This window comes from Camellia sinensis, chromosome 7 (assembly GCF_055761805.1).
Source record: "Camellia sinensis isolate YWXY chromosome 7, ASM5576180v1, whole genome shotgun sequence".
NCBI lineage: Eukaryota > Viridiplantae > Streptophyta > Magnoliopsida > Ericales > Theaceae > Camellia > Camellia sinensis.
Window position 1 is genome coordinate 144,556,514 of NC_138967.1, and position 13,788 is coordinate 144,570,301.

Here is a 13,788-nt window from a genome sequence, read left to right on the forward strand (position 1 = left end):
CTGTACCTGAAAATGATATTCCCATATAAGGTGAGCCACAGCCCAGTAGAAATACACTAAACCAACCATGAACAATGACTAAAAGATTAGCAATTGATAGATGGCTAACACAGATACATTCACATAAATTACACATTTATGTCATACAACTTATAAGTCTAAGTTACCTTTCATTTTCCCTTTTTCAACGGATAGGCATATAAGCACTAGCCACATTCTCAACAGATATGTATAACAACAATATCCACATTCACAGATAAGCATATAAGCTATATCCACATTCTACAACAGATATGTATAACCACAATATCCACAGATAAGCATATAAGCTATATCCATACTTCACAAAGATAAGCATATAAGCTCTATCTTCACTTCTCTAGACAAGCATATGAGCTGTATCTACGGAGTTCATCCTCTATCTTCTCCCAACACTATCCGGTTTAGAGGTACATCCCCTATCTTCCCCTAAATCGCGGAGTACATCCCCATCTCCTCCTTTACACATAACGTATACAAACACAATGGTTCTATATACAATCACTCAATACATATAGTTAATGTATTCTATCAACCGTCAAGTTCCATGACACACTTCATTGATTAGTTTCAGTTTGCCTAATCATCATGCATTGTCTACAACAATCACGACTATCCTCCACCGATAGCCCAAAGCAGTTATTTCTAAACAGAAAATAAATGCACAATGGATATTCAATCAACATTTCATTTCCTCATTTCTCACAATTAATTAAACAATGTAATTAGGTCGTTATCCATAATTACCATTTCAACCCTTAGGTCCCATTTTCATCAATGATTCAACATTTATTCCATTTCTCTATGCCAAACATGCATCTAGGTTTATTATGAATAAAACCCCAACTTTTGTAAAATTGCACAAAAGCCCCAAACTTTTACCAAATTACCAAACCAACCCCAACATCTCAAAATACTAAAATTTAAAGACAAAATTCATAGAGAGGAGTAGGATATCCCTACCTCGAAGTTTGAGCCAAAAAGGAGATGAAGACCCGAAGACCAACGTGCTCCAAATCCAAACTTTTTCAGATTAAATCAAAGCTCTCAACGCCCTCTATCTTTTTAACAAAAGCTCTAGGCTAGATTCACACTCTAGGGAGATCAATTCTTAGAGAGAATATAAGTGTAGAGAGAGAGTGTGTCGGATCTAGGTTTTGAAAGAAAAAGGGAGTGAAAAAGTGATGTTCAAAACGCTACTGTCCGCTGATATAAAACACGCTCGCTCGAGCGAAGACTTGGTCGCTCGAGCGACCAGACACAGAAACTCTCGCTCGAGCCAAGGAACTCTCGATCGAGCGAAGAAAAACCCAGACCGCTCGAGCGAAGGAAGCTCGCTCGAGCCAAGAAAGGCAACTCTCAGGTCCAGAACCAGACGCAACACTCGCTCGAGCGAAGCCACCCTGGCTCGACCCACCAGACACGAACCTCACTCTCGCTCGAGCGACCAACTCCTCGCTCGAGCGAAGGTCCAAAAATCTGGGCAGCAACACTAGGCTCCCAAACACAACCAACCTGTAACAAACCTGCCTAACACATCTTATAACTCAATATACAAAGTAAAGAGGATGCAAACTAGATAATAAACAACTACCAACATCTACGGACACATGTCCGGATCACTGTACAACAAGGGTAAACCCGGGATCGCTATACATTTTATAGGAATATGATCATAGTGAAATCCAAAATCTTGAAGTTGTTGTTTCATCCAAAGCAATTGTGCACAACACCCAGCGGCGGCAATGTATTCTGCTTCAGCAGTTGATAGAGCCACTGAGTTTTGTTTTTTGCAAAACCAAGAGGTGAGTGAGTGTCCAAGAAAATGACAAGTGCCACTAGTGCTTTTTCGGTCAAGTCTACATCCCGCAAAGTCGGCATCTGAGTAACCAAAAAGTTCAAAGGTGGTTCCCTTAGGATACCATAATCCCAAATTTTGAGTGCCGGCAAGATATCTGAAAATGCGTTTGACTGCGGTAATGTGTGACTCTTTCGGTGCGGATTGAAAACGTGCACACATACAAACACTAAACATTATGTCGGGCCTACTTGCAGTAAGATAAAGTAAAGAACCAATCATACCTCGATATTTCTTTTCACCTACGGGTTTACCTTGCTCATCTTTGTCGATTTTTATCGATGTGCTCATTGGAGTTGCTGCAGGCTTTGATGATTCCATTTCAAACCTTTTGAGTAGATCTTTGATATATTTCGTTTGATTTAAATGGATTCCATCATTAGTTTGTTTAATTTGTAGACCAAGGAAGTAATTTAATTCCCCCATCATACTCATTTCAAACTCACCCTGCATGTCTTTAGCAAACTCTTTGCACAAATTTTCATTAGTAGCACCAAAAATGATATCATCAACATAAATTTGAACGATTAGCATATCTTCCTTTTTTATTTTTATAAAAAGTGTTGTATCAATTTTTCCTCTACAAAAACCTTTATCAAGTAGAAAATTACTCAATCTTTCATACCATGCTCTAGGAGCTTGTTTCAAGCCATATAAGGCTTTTGAAAGTTTGAAAACATGATCCGGGTATTTATGATTTTCAAAACCGGGAGGTTGTTCAACATAGACTTCCTCCGAAATGTACCCATTTAAAAAAGCACTTTTAACATCCATTTGATATAATTTAAAATCTTTAAAACACGCAAAAGCAAGTAACATTCTAATAGCTTCAAGTCTGGCAACTGGTGCAAAAGTTTCATCAAAATCAATTCCTTCTTCTTGATTATAGCCTTGAGCTACTAATCTAGCTTTATTTCTAGTAACAACTCCAGATTCGTCCATTTTATTTCGAAAAACCCATTTTGTACCAATAACGGGATGATCCTTAGGTCGAGGGGTCAAAAACCAAACTTCATTTCTTTCAAATTGATTTAATTCTTCTTGCATTGCTAAAATCCAGTTTTCATCATTTTCAGCTTCTAAAAATGATTTTGGTTCAATTTGTGAAACAAATGCCAAGTTACCACAAATATTTCTAACAGAGGAACGGGTTTTTATACCTTCCGCCGCATCACCTATGATGAGGTCTTTGGGGTGGCCATGAGCATACTTCCATTCTTTTGGTAGATTTGAGTCATTTTCTGGAAGAGCATATATTTCTTGAAGTTTCTCCATTGTCATTTCTTCGTCATGTTCGCGTAATGGATTTTTTTCATTTTCCTTTTTATAAATGCTCTCCATGCTTGGTTGATTTTCTACAATATCATTACTTAAAAGATTCTTGGAAATAATATCGTTAGATTCATCAAAAATAACATGCACAGATTCTTCAACAAGTAGAGTTCTTTTATTAAATACTCTATAAGCTTTACTAGACATAGAATGACCAAGAAATATAGCTTCATCTGATTTAGCATCAAATTTTCCTAAATTATCTTTATTGTTATTTAATACAAAGCATTTACAACCAAAAGCACGCAAGTGACTAATATTAGGTTTTCTACCTTTCCAAAGTTCGTAAGGAGTTTTCTTAAGAATAGGTCTAATCATGGCACGGTTTATAACATAGCATGCAGTGTTTACAGCTTCCGCCCAAAAATATTTAGGCAAATTATTTTCACAAAGCATAGTACGAGCCATTTCTTCAAGAGTTCTATTTTTTCTTTCAACCACACCGTTTTGTTGAGGAGTCCTAGGGGCTGAGAAATTATGATCTATTCCTAAGTCATCACAAAACTTAATAAAATCATCATTTTCAAATTCTCTACCATGGTCACTTCTAATACTACAAATATTAAGATTTTTCTCATTTTGAATTCTTTTACAAAATTTTGAGAAATTATAAAAAGCTTCATTTTTGTGTGCTAAAAATAATACCCATGTATATCTAGTGTAATCATCAACACAAACAAGGGCATAAGATTTTCCTCCTAAACTTAATGTTCTAGATGGTCCGAATAGATCAATATGCAAGAGTTGAAGCGGTCTAGTAGTTGAAACGATATTTTTGGATTTAAAAGAAATTCTAGTTTGTTTTCCAAATTGACATGCATCACAAAGTTTATCTTTTTCAAAAACAATTTTTGGTAAACCTATGACTAACTCATTTTTTGAAAGCTTGGAAATTAAATCAAAATGAGCATGTCCTAATCTTCTATGCCAAAGCCAACCATTATCATTTATAGCAGATAAACATTTAATGTTAAAATGATAAGATAAATCATGTAAATCAAACACATATACATTCTCATGTCTATAACCTACAAATAAAGTTTTGTTTTCTAAGGTATTTTCAATAGTGCAATGAGTTTTCTCAAAAATAACTCTATAACCTTTATCACATAATTGACTAATACTAAGCAAGTTATGTTTTAAACCTTCAACAAATAAAACATTTTCAATAATAGGAGAGGGATTTTTACCAATACTTCTTACACCAATGATTTTACCCTTGCTATTGTCGCCAAAAGTCACATATCCGCCATCCTTTGGTTGGAGTGTGGCGAACATAGCTTTATTTCCAGTCATGTGTCTCGAACATGCACTGTCGAGATACCATCTATCGTTACTGGATTTTGTCTTGAAACATACCTACAAAAATTTGATTTCTCTATTGGTACCCATTTTTTCTTGGGTCCATAAAAGTTAGAATTTGATACCCTTGAGATATCCTTAGGAACCCACATCTTTTTTATTTTAGCAAAAGGATTTCTTTTAATAGGACATGAAGGTGAAATATGACCTTTTGTTCCACAAAAATGACATGTGAGATGAGAGTGATTAGAAGATGCATATACAAAACCATTTTTGGCAGTTTTTACTTTTGAAAAAGGTTTATATCCAATTCCGGCTCTACCAAAAGTACGGTTTTGATTTTTAAGAATTTTATCTAAAGTCTCTCTACCTTGAGTGAACTTTGAAAGAGTAGTTTTCAAGTCTTCAATATTTTCTTTTAAAATAATTTGCTCATTTTTTAAAGACTCGTTTTCTTTTTGCAATACAACTAAATGTTTTTCAGAAATTGAAGACTCTGTTTGAGTTAAAATCTCATTTTCCTTTTTAATTTTCATGGCTTCATTTTCTAAAACATTTATCTTGGAAGTCAATGATTCATTTTCTTTTGATAAACTTGAAATTACTTTCTTTTGACAATTATTTTTCAAACTAAGTTTCTTAAATTCTGCATGTAATTCATCAAAAGCTAATTGTAATTCATCAAATGTAAAGGATTCGTCATTTACCTCATTTTCATTTCCAAGTGCCATTAAACATAGGTTAGCAACCTCGTTTTTGCAAACTTCGGTTTCTGTGTCGCTTTCATCACTATCTTCTCCCCATGCTGCAATCATAGCTTTCTTTTTGTCCTCTTGAATTTTTTCTTAAGTTCTGGACATTCTGATTTGTAGTGTCCAGGTTTGTTGCATTCATAGCAGGTTACTTCAGATTTTTTGTGATTTTCTCCTATTTGAAAATCCCTGTTGTTGAAGTCTTTTCTGAAAAAATTTTGTACACCTTGTTTCTTTCTCACAAACCTTTGGAACTTTCTAGTGATGAATGCCATTTCCTCATCCTCATCTGAATCATCTTCCTTATCCTCTTGATGTTTCGAGGTGGATTTGAAAGCTATTTCTTTCTTCTTCTTGTTGTCCTCCTCTTCCTTTCCTTCTTGCATTATGAACTCATGAGTTAAGAGAGATCCCATTAACTCATCTAGACTTAGCTTTGATAAATCCTTGGCTTCGGTAATGGCAATGACTTTTGTCTCCCAACTTTTTGGTAATGACCTAAGCACTTTTCTTACAATTTCAGCATTAGTATATATTTTGCCAAGAGAAGTTAAACCATTAATAATATCAGTAAAACGAGTAAACATTTGAGGAATAGTTTCATCAGGCTTCATTTTAAAAAGTTCATAATTATGGACTAGCAAACTGACTCTAGATTCTTTAACTTGTTCGGTTCCCTCATGAGTCACTATAAGCTTGTCCCAAATTTCTTTAGCGGTTTTACATGTGGAAATTCTATTGAACTCGTTGGCATCTAAAGCACAGTACAACATGTTTGTAGCTTTGACATTAATTTGGGCCATTCTAGTATCTGATTCATCCCACTCATCTTCAGGTTTTGGTACCCTAAGTCCATCTATAGTTTTGGTAGGAATTTTTAGACCATTACAAATAATTTTCCAACATTCATAATCATTAGATTGAATATGTATGGTCATCCTAGTTTTCCAATAGCTAAAATTTGTGCCGCTAAATAGAGGTGGCCTATTAGATGCTTGTCCCTCGGGTAAGGAATAACTAGGGGTTGCCATGATCTACTCTGAGACGGTTAAGTCACAAAAACTAGAGTCTAGGCTCTGATACCAATTGTTATCCCAGATAGGCAACCCAAGAGGGGGGGTGAATTGGGTTATTAAAAATTTCACAATATTAAAAATAACACAATATTCAGAATTTTAATAAAAAAAAAACAGAATAATAATTATCAATATAAAAGTAGAAGAGATAGAGAGAGAAAATCAAACACTGCGATTTATAGTGGTTCGGCACGCCAGGCCTACGTCCACTCCTCAAGGAACCTCCTTGAGAATTTCTTTACTATCAATTGAATAAATACACCACCAAGCTTGTGGATTTGGCACAGGACTTACTCTTATCTATTGAGCCTCACTCAACAATAAATGTCTTACCCTTACAAAATCTCTCACAAAAATAAGGAATAAGAATAAATGGTAATTGAACCCACTTTTACAATAATTCTCTCACAAAGAGTAGATATGAAAGTGTAAGAACAAAAGCTAGACTTAGATCTGAAAGTGAAAGAGCAGAATACTCAGAATTTTGGAGCTCACAGAAATATTTTCTCTTCAAGTTCTTTGTTTTTCTCCACATCCAACACTTCTATTTATACACAAAAATATACCCATTGGACACTCCTTGCTGACGTCATGGCTTACATAAGCACGCTCCTGACGTCATGGCTTACATAAGCACACTCTTGATGTTATCGCTTACATAAGCACACTCCTTGATTTTGAATAGTCAGCAAAAGATAAAAAATAAGACTGATTTTTTCTTTTTGTTATTTCAAACATGGAGCCACCATTTTAGTAGACAATTTAATACAAAGTTCACAACTTTCAAACAAACAAATAATTTTCTCCATCTAGTTTATAATATATATATATACACACACATATATATATATATATATATATATAACTCCATCTTTTTCTTCTTGTTTAATTATAATATGATATAATCAATGTAGTGTAGTGTGATATGATATAATCAATGTAATGTAAAAAATTTAATAGCGCACGTGATGTATTCTGCATATAATGTTATATAAGTTCTGATCAAAATTTTGCATACAGAAAAATCTCTATAAATTATATTTATGATGGATCTGAAAATATATGTCCTCTTTAAAATATTGTATATGTTGTAGAGATTTTAAACTAAATATATTTTACCACTCCATATTAATTTTGTCAAAATAAGACAACCCATAAATATCAAATTTGTCAAAATAATACAACCAATCAATCATTTTTGTCAAAATAATATAATTAATCGATTTGTTAAAAGATGAATAGTAATTAACCCTATTTTTCAAAAAGTGAATAGTAAAGTTTTTGAAAATATTTAAAATAATATTTAACATAGATATTTTAAAAAGATAATATTATTTTATTTAAATAATATTTAACAAATATATATATTTTAAAAAGATAATAATTTGTGTCAAATAATATGTATATTAACTAATATATTTTAGACATCATCAAAATTAAATAATATGATTAACACAGTGTAACCGGCAAATTGGTGGCGGGTTGACATAACTGGCAAGGTTTGAAGGATTGAAAATTGTTTCAAAAATATGTGTTGGCTTGAATATGGAAGCAAGCAGTCGAATCACTAAGTTATAACACAATTGTTGACAATGTGACAAGCATATCTTATTTTACTATAATTTAATATATAAAAAATGTAAAATAAATTTTAAAAAATATTTTTTTGTAATTGTTTATTATTTATTATTTTTGTAATTTTAATAGCTATATTTTTATATTTATAAATTTTAATATAATTACGACATTATGGTTCAATTTCAATTTCCGGTGGTTGAACTTGTGACTTGTCCTCCTGATCACTTTTCTAGTTCGCTTATCAGTTTGGTTTTCAAAATATTTGTGATGCCATAAAGCATGAACCAAGATTTGTGATATGAAAACCAAAATTAGAATGAAGAAGAAAAAGATATTGTGATATAAGGTTACTATTCTTTGCATCATGGGCGTTGCTGCGTCTTGAGATCTTATTTGCCATGGTTTTGTTGCATCAAGAGGAGTAATTATGATGAATTGCCATTCTAGAATAATCATTTGGTTTGGTTCATTCTTTGATTGCTCTGCTCTCCTCAAAAAAAACGAGATTTGTTTTTGCTCTTCAAAATTCACTCCTATGTCAAGAGCTACAACCTTAAGGGTTTTGAGTTTTCAAATTGCCATCTCATCACCAAAATGGCAAGCGATTAGATCATATTATTAGTTTCTGTGTCACTCCTATAACTCACTTTGATTACTTGGTGATGGGCATGGCCCACATGGCCCAAGACAGCCCAATCCACAGCTGCCTTGGACGGCCTAAACATGCATTTAGTTACAGTCTAGTAGGTGAAACTGAACAGCAGGCCCACCGAAGAACCCACGTTGGTCCAGACCCTATGACACTTAGACACCTGTTAGGCAGGGAGTTAGCCACGTGGCAGACAAAGATCTTGCAAAGTTATTTAGCCCAGGCATCAAGCATTAAATGAGACTGTCATGGCATTAAATGCAAACAAGATCTCTCGCCCCCTAGCATGGTGAAACTGCCATGGTCGACGGCGAGTAAGTCATAGACTTTTGGCCAATAAGACAGTTTGAATGGACAAGGAAATGATTGGTAAAAAAATATTAAGGAACTTGCGAAGAACGTTAAGAATGACAAGTAATACTTCCTTTGTCTCACTCAAAACTATCATCTTTCTCTTTGAACTTTCTCTTGATCACTTCTTATCTAACTTAAGCGTCAGAGAGTCCACGGAGAGAAACCGCCCCAATCTTGGTACCTCTTCACTGGACCCTTTCTGCAGGTTCTATTAAGGAGACGAAGGCCAGCAGACTCGAGGAGCATGTGAATCAGTTCGACCCATTCCCTCATAATCGTATTGCATTATCACTTTGTAATTGTAGATGGGGCATGGAAGCACAATTCTACCTAGGCAGGTTTAGCTTGGATTGTTATGAAGGTGAATGGAAGAAAGGTGGCTGCAAAAATCAAATCCGTTAAGGCCATATTGAGTCTACAAGTTGAAGTTACGACCTATGAAGCACGGATACTCCAAAAATGGTGTCGTACGAATACCGGGTACTTATCGGGTGCAGGCACGCCGAATACATGCTAGGTATGACAAATATATTTGGGTACGTTGTGGGTATATCGTGGGTATGACACCAGTACGACTAGTTGATTTTTTTTTTGGCAGCTGCTAGAATTTATTATAGCTTTTATTATTCTTTTTTCAATTTTAAAAACATCAAGTAATTTATCTCCAACACCCTTCACCCATGAGTCATGATTTTGCTCTCTTTTGTATCCTGTTTTAGACAATCAAAAAAGAAAAAGAAAGAAATATATAACTTTTTAGATAAGTTGTCATTTTTTTAGTTTTGATATTGAAACTTTGATTTGTATGTTGAATGTTTAGCTATAAATTTAAAAAAAAAAAAAAAAAATTTGACATATTCCAGCCTTACCCGTACTTTACTTTTTAAAGAATTTATCATATCGATGTACCCTGTATTATACCCATACTTGTATCTGTATCCACACCCGTGCTTCATAGATTATGACATGCTTGCAGGCTTTGCAATGGATAAAGCACTGAAGTCTAGGGAATGTCCAAATACTCATAAGTTATGCTAGAGATCCCAAATAAATTATCAAATTTTCTACTAAATCTATCACATGGGTGTAGGACCCACACATATGTGATTTGTGTGGGTCCCACATCTATGTGAGAGATTTGATGAAAAAGTTAATAATTTATTTGGGATTCATAGCATTTTCCAATACTCATTGATTGTCTCATTTTTAGTTGACAAATTAATGCTTTCAGTTTGCTGCATCATGCTTCTCTCCCTATCTTGGAATATATCAAAGGTTATTATATAAGCTTAGATTTGCTTCAATTGTGAATGTTGATAAGTCAAAGATAAGTTCAGCTCATCATGATACTCAACTTGTTCGAGAAACTTATTTAAAAATTGTTAGCTTATTTTTCTTATGAAGAAAAATATTATAAAGGTGATCGTTCTAGTAAGGATTGAAAAATCCTTACAGATTAAATTTAAGACAATTATCAAGTGATTGTGTTGACAGCTCTTTTGCCTCAATAAAGAGGACTTCAAAATTGTCAAGTGTAGAGAAAAGAAAAATTAAAAGAAGAAGGAGGGAGACGGAGAAAGATGATTGAGTGAAGAATCGGGGTGATTGAGTGAACAATCAAACTAACTATTAATTTACCTCTACTCCTATGCTTCGAAAAAGGAAGTGCATAAAATAAAGTGCAGAAAATTAACCTCTACTCCTATGCTTCGAAAATGAAGTGCATAAAATAAAGTGCAGGCAATTAAGTGTAGGAAATATAAATGATAAGAAAAATAGAAATCAATTGTCTTTGATTTGAGTTCTATGGTCCCTTTACAATGTAGCCATGAACGATTATTTATAGGCATACATTTATAGGAAAAAACTACCTAAGAACTACCCTATGCTTCTATCTCATTCGTTTCATACTCCATGATCTTCTATAACTTTCTTCAACCTCCACTTCATGCTCCGTGTTATCCTCTTTGTTCGCCATCATCTTTCCACATTTCATAACATCTCATAACATCCAAATGAGTAGGAATGTGCCACATGTCCTGCAATTATAATAAATAATAAATAATAATAAAATTACAAATTTATGGTGCTAACATTACCTCCTACGACCCCTTAAAAATGATGTTTACTTGAATTTTTAAATGGCCGAACCAAGCACATGACTAATCTAAGCAACAAAGTGCTTCGAATAATATCAACAAAGTGTTTTGGATGATATAATAGCACCAATAAAATGCTTCGAATGAGTATGACATTATGACTAGATGTCTCGAATTATATATATGCCTTGAAGGGATATTATATATGTGCTTCGAATCGGCATCAATCCTTTGAAGGAAATTAAACAATTTTGTTTTACTTGTGCTTCAAACAATTAGAAAACTTAGAACCTTTTGAAGTAGGCTGATGTTGTTTGCACTTAGAATCATTCAGAACCTCATATTTTCAAGACAAAGCCAATATCTAAACATGATTCACCTTAACAAGCTGTTACACATGCTAGCTATCATGGACTAGTAACGAACTTCGAAGGTATTATAGAGGACCAAAAATCACACTTTTATGGTCAAAGTGTTTATAAATGACCATATTTGTCATTTCGAAGATCTTGCAGCAAAGCTTCGAAGGATCAAAATCATCCATTGAAGGTTGGAGACATTGATATAGGACGAACATCATCTTTTGAAGATACTTATAATGAAGTTTCAAGGGACCAAAACTTCCTTTCGAAGGTCAAGAGTGATGCTAGAGGAACAAACTTTGCTTCGAAAATGTCACCACACACTTTTAACAAAAGCTTCGAGGAAGACCTTTAGAGCTTCGAGTGTGGGTTTTCAAAGCTAACATGTGTTCTTCATGGATTCCATGCATCATATGTCATGGAACTTTATGTTTGCATGCACCCCAAATAATGTCATACACTCACAAATTCATTATAGGCCGAGTTTGGAACACTTGGCCAATCTATTTGAGATAAACATATGTCCAGGAATATAGACATGTGACCTTGGAAGTGTAAACCACAAACAATTCTGCATGTAAAAATAATTTTTTGGGCGGCCACTATTAGTAATGGACCAATATCATGCTCGGAGGTGTCAATAACATATGAAAATCATACTTTGAAGAAGTCAATAGCAGGGCAAAATCATGCTTCAAAGGCACCTGTGGCACGCTTCATAGGCCTATGAAGCTTCAAAGTTGTTTTAAGGCCATATAAGAAGACTAAAATTACTAAAAGATGTGGCTTCAATACATTAATATTGACATTGATTAGTAAATTACTTCGAAATATATAATGGTGTGGTAATGAAGTATGCCAATACGTATGACATCTGACTAGTTTTCGAAGGTAATATACTCAAACCAATAATTGGGTGAATACTTAAAGATTGAACCAAAACTAGGTCATTTTAAACAACCAATTGCCTATATATGGATGTACACACACACACACACATATATATATATTCGAAAGTAATCTCACTTAATGATATGATTTGAAGCATTATAAAGCTTCGAAAGTGAAGTAATCAACCTTCGAAACAACTCTTGATGCTTTGAATGTATCTTTGATGCTTTGATTGTGTACATAAAAGTCCCCAAATGTTCACAATTTTGTAGTTGAATGCAAGAGCCATTGTTTGACTACAACCGAAGCACATATACTGTCATTATTTTGCGCCTTAAAAAAAAAACAATTGGCCATCAATTTGAAAAGGTAAGCCATTCTCAACCACTGATTTAAATGCATAGGATTTTCCTAGCCAAGTTAATGCATTTTAAATGGTCATAGCCTATTCTTAGTGCTTCGAACTCATAAGAACAATTTGTTAATTTTATTAGCGACGTCATCAAAATTATATGTTGATGTGATCCAGAAATCCAAAGTAGGTTTTAAACAACGAAAGTCATGACATAATATAGCCTTAGAAATTCAAATGCTTTGACATTTTCACTAATGTCAAATATTTTAAATCCATTAACAGTGGGTTGATCATCATCTTTAATCACATTTGGTCTAAGAACATGTTCTTTGGCCAAATAACTTTCATCATTTATTAACAAATGAGGTTTCTTTTATATTTTAGCCATTAACGGCTTATGAAAATCCTCAATGTGAGTTTTATCATTTCTTGGTCTAATGGGTTGTTCCATTTTAGCCATTAATAGCTTATGCAAATTCTTCATAGACATGTTATTTCCATGGTTTGACTTTCTAAAAATGAGTTTTTCAACCCTCCGAGCCTTATATGGAACATTATTTTTTAACATGCTTGGCTCAACAACATGCTTTTTAGCCATGTCATGTTCATAAATTGACTCTTTAAAAATGGGTTTTTTTAACCCCCTGAGCCATTGATGAAATCAACTATTTCCTTTTGCCATTTTCAACACTAAAAAATTCTAAAAAAAATTCACCAATTCCGGCCATTAAAGCCTCAGTTAAAGACTTGGTAGTGAGAGTTGACAACTCATCATTCCATTGGTGTATTTCCATATCAAGTTGAATTTCTTCAATTAAATGATGTCTTTTTTCTTCCACCAAATAATATTGTAATTGATGAAAGTTTATTTCATCAAGAACATGAATTTCTTCTTTAAAATCCAAATTTTTTTGTTTATGCCAGATTATTTCATCTAGGCTATTTGAAATGGACGAATCTACTTCATTTTTCATTTCTCACACTTGAAGTCCCACCGAGCGTGTTAAAAATTGTTGGCTTATTTTTCTTGCCAAGGCAAATGTTATAAATGCAAGTATACCAGTAAGGATTGAAAAATCTTTATAGATTAAATTCAAGTCAATTATCAAGTGATTTTGTTGACGATTCTTTTGTCTCAATA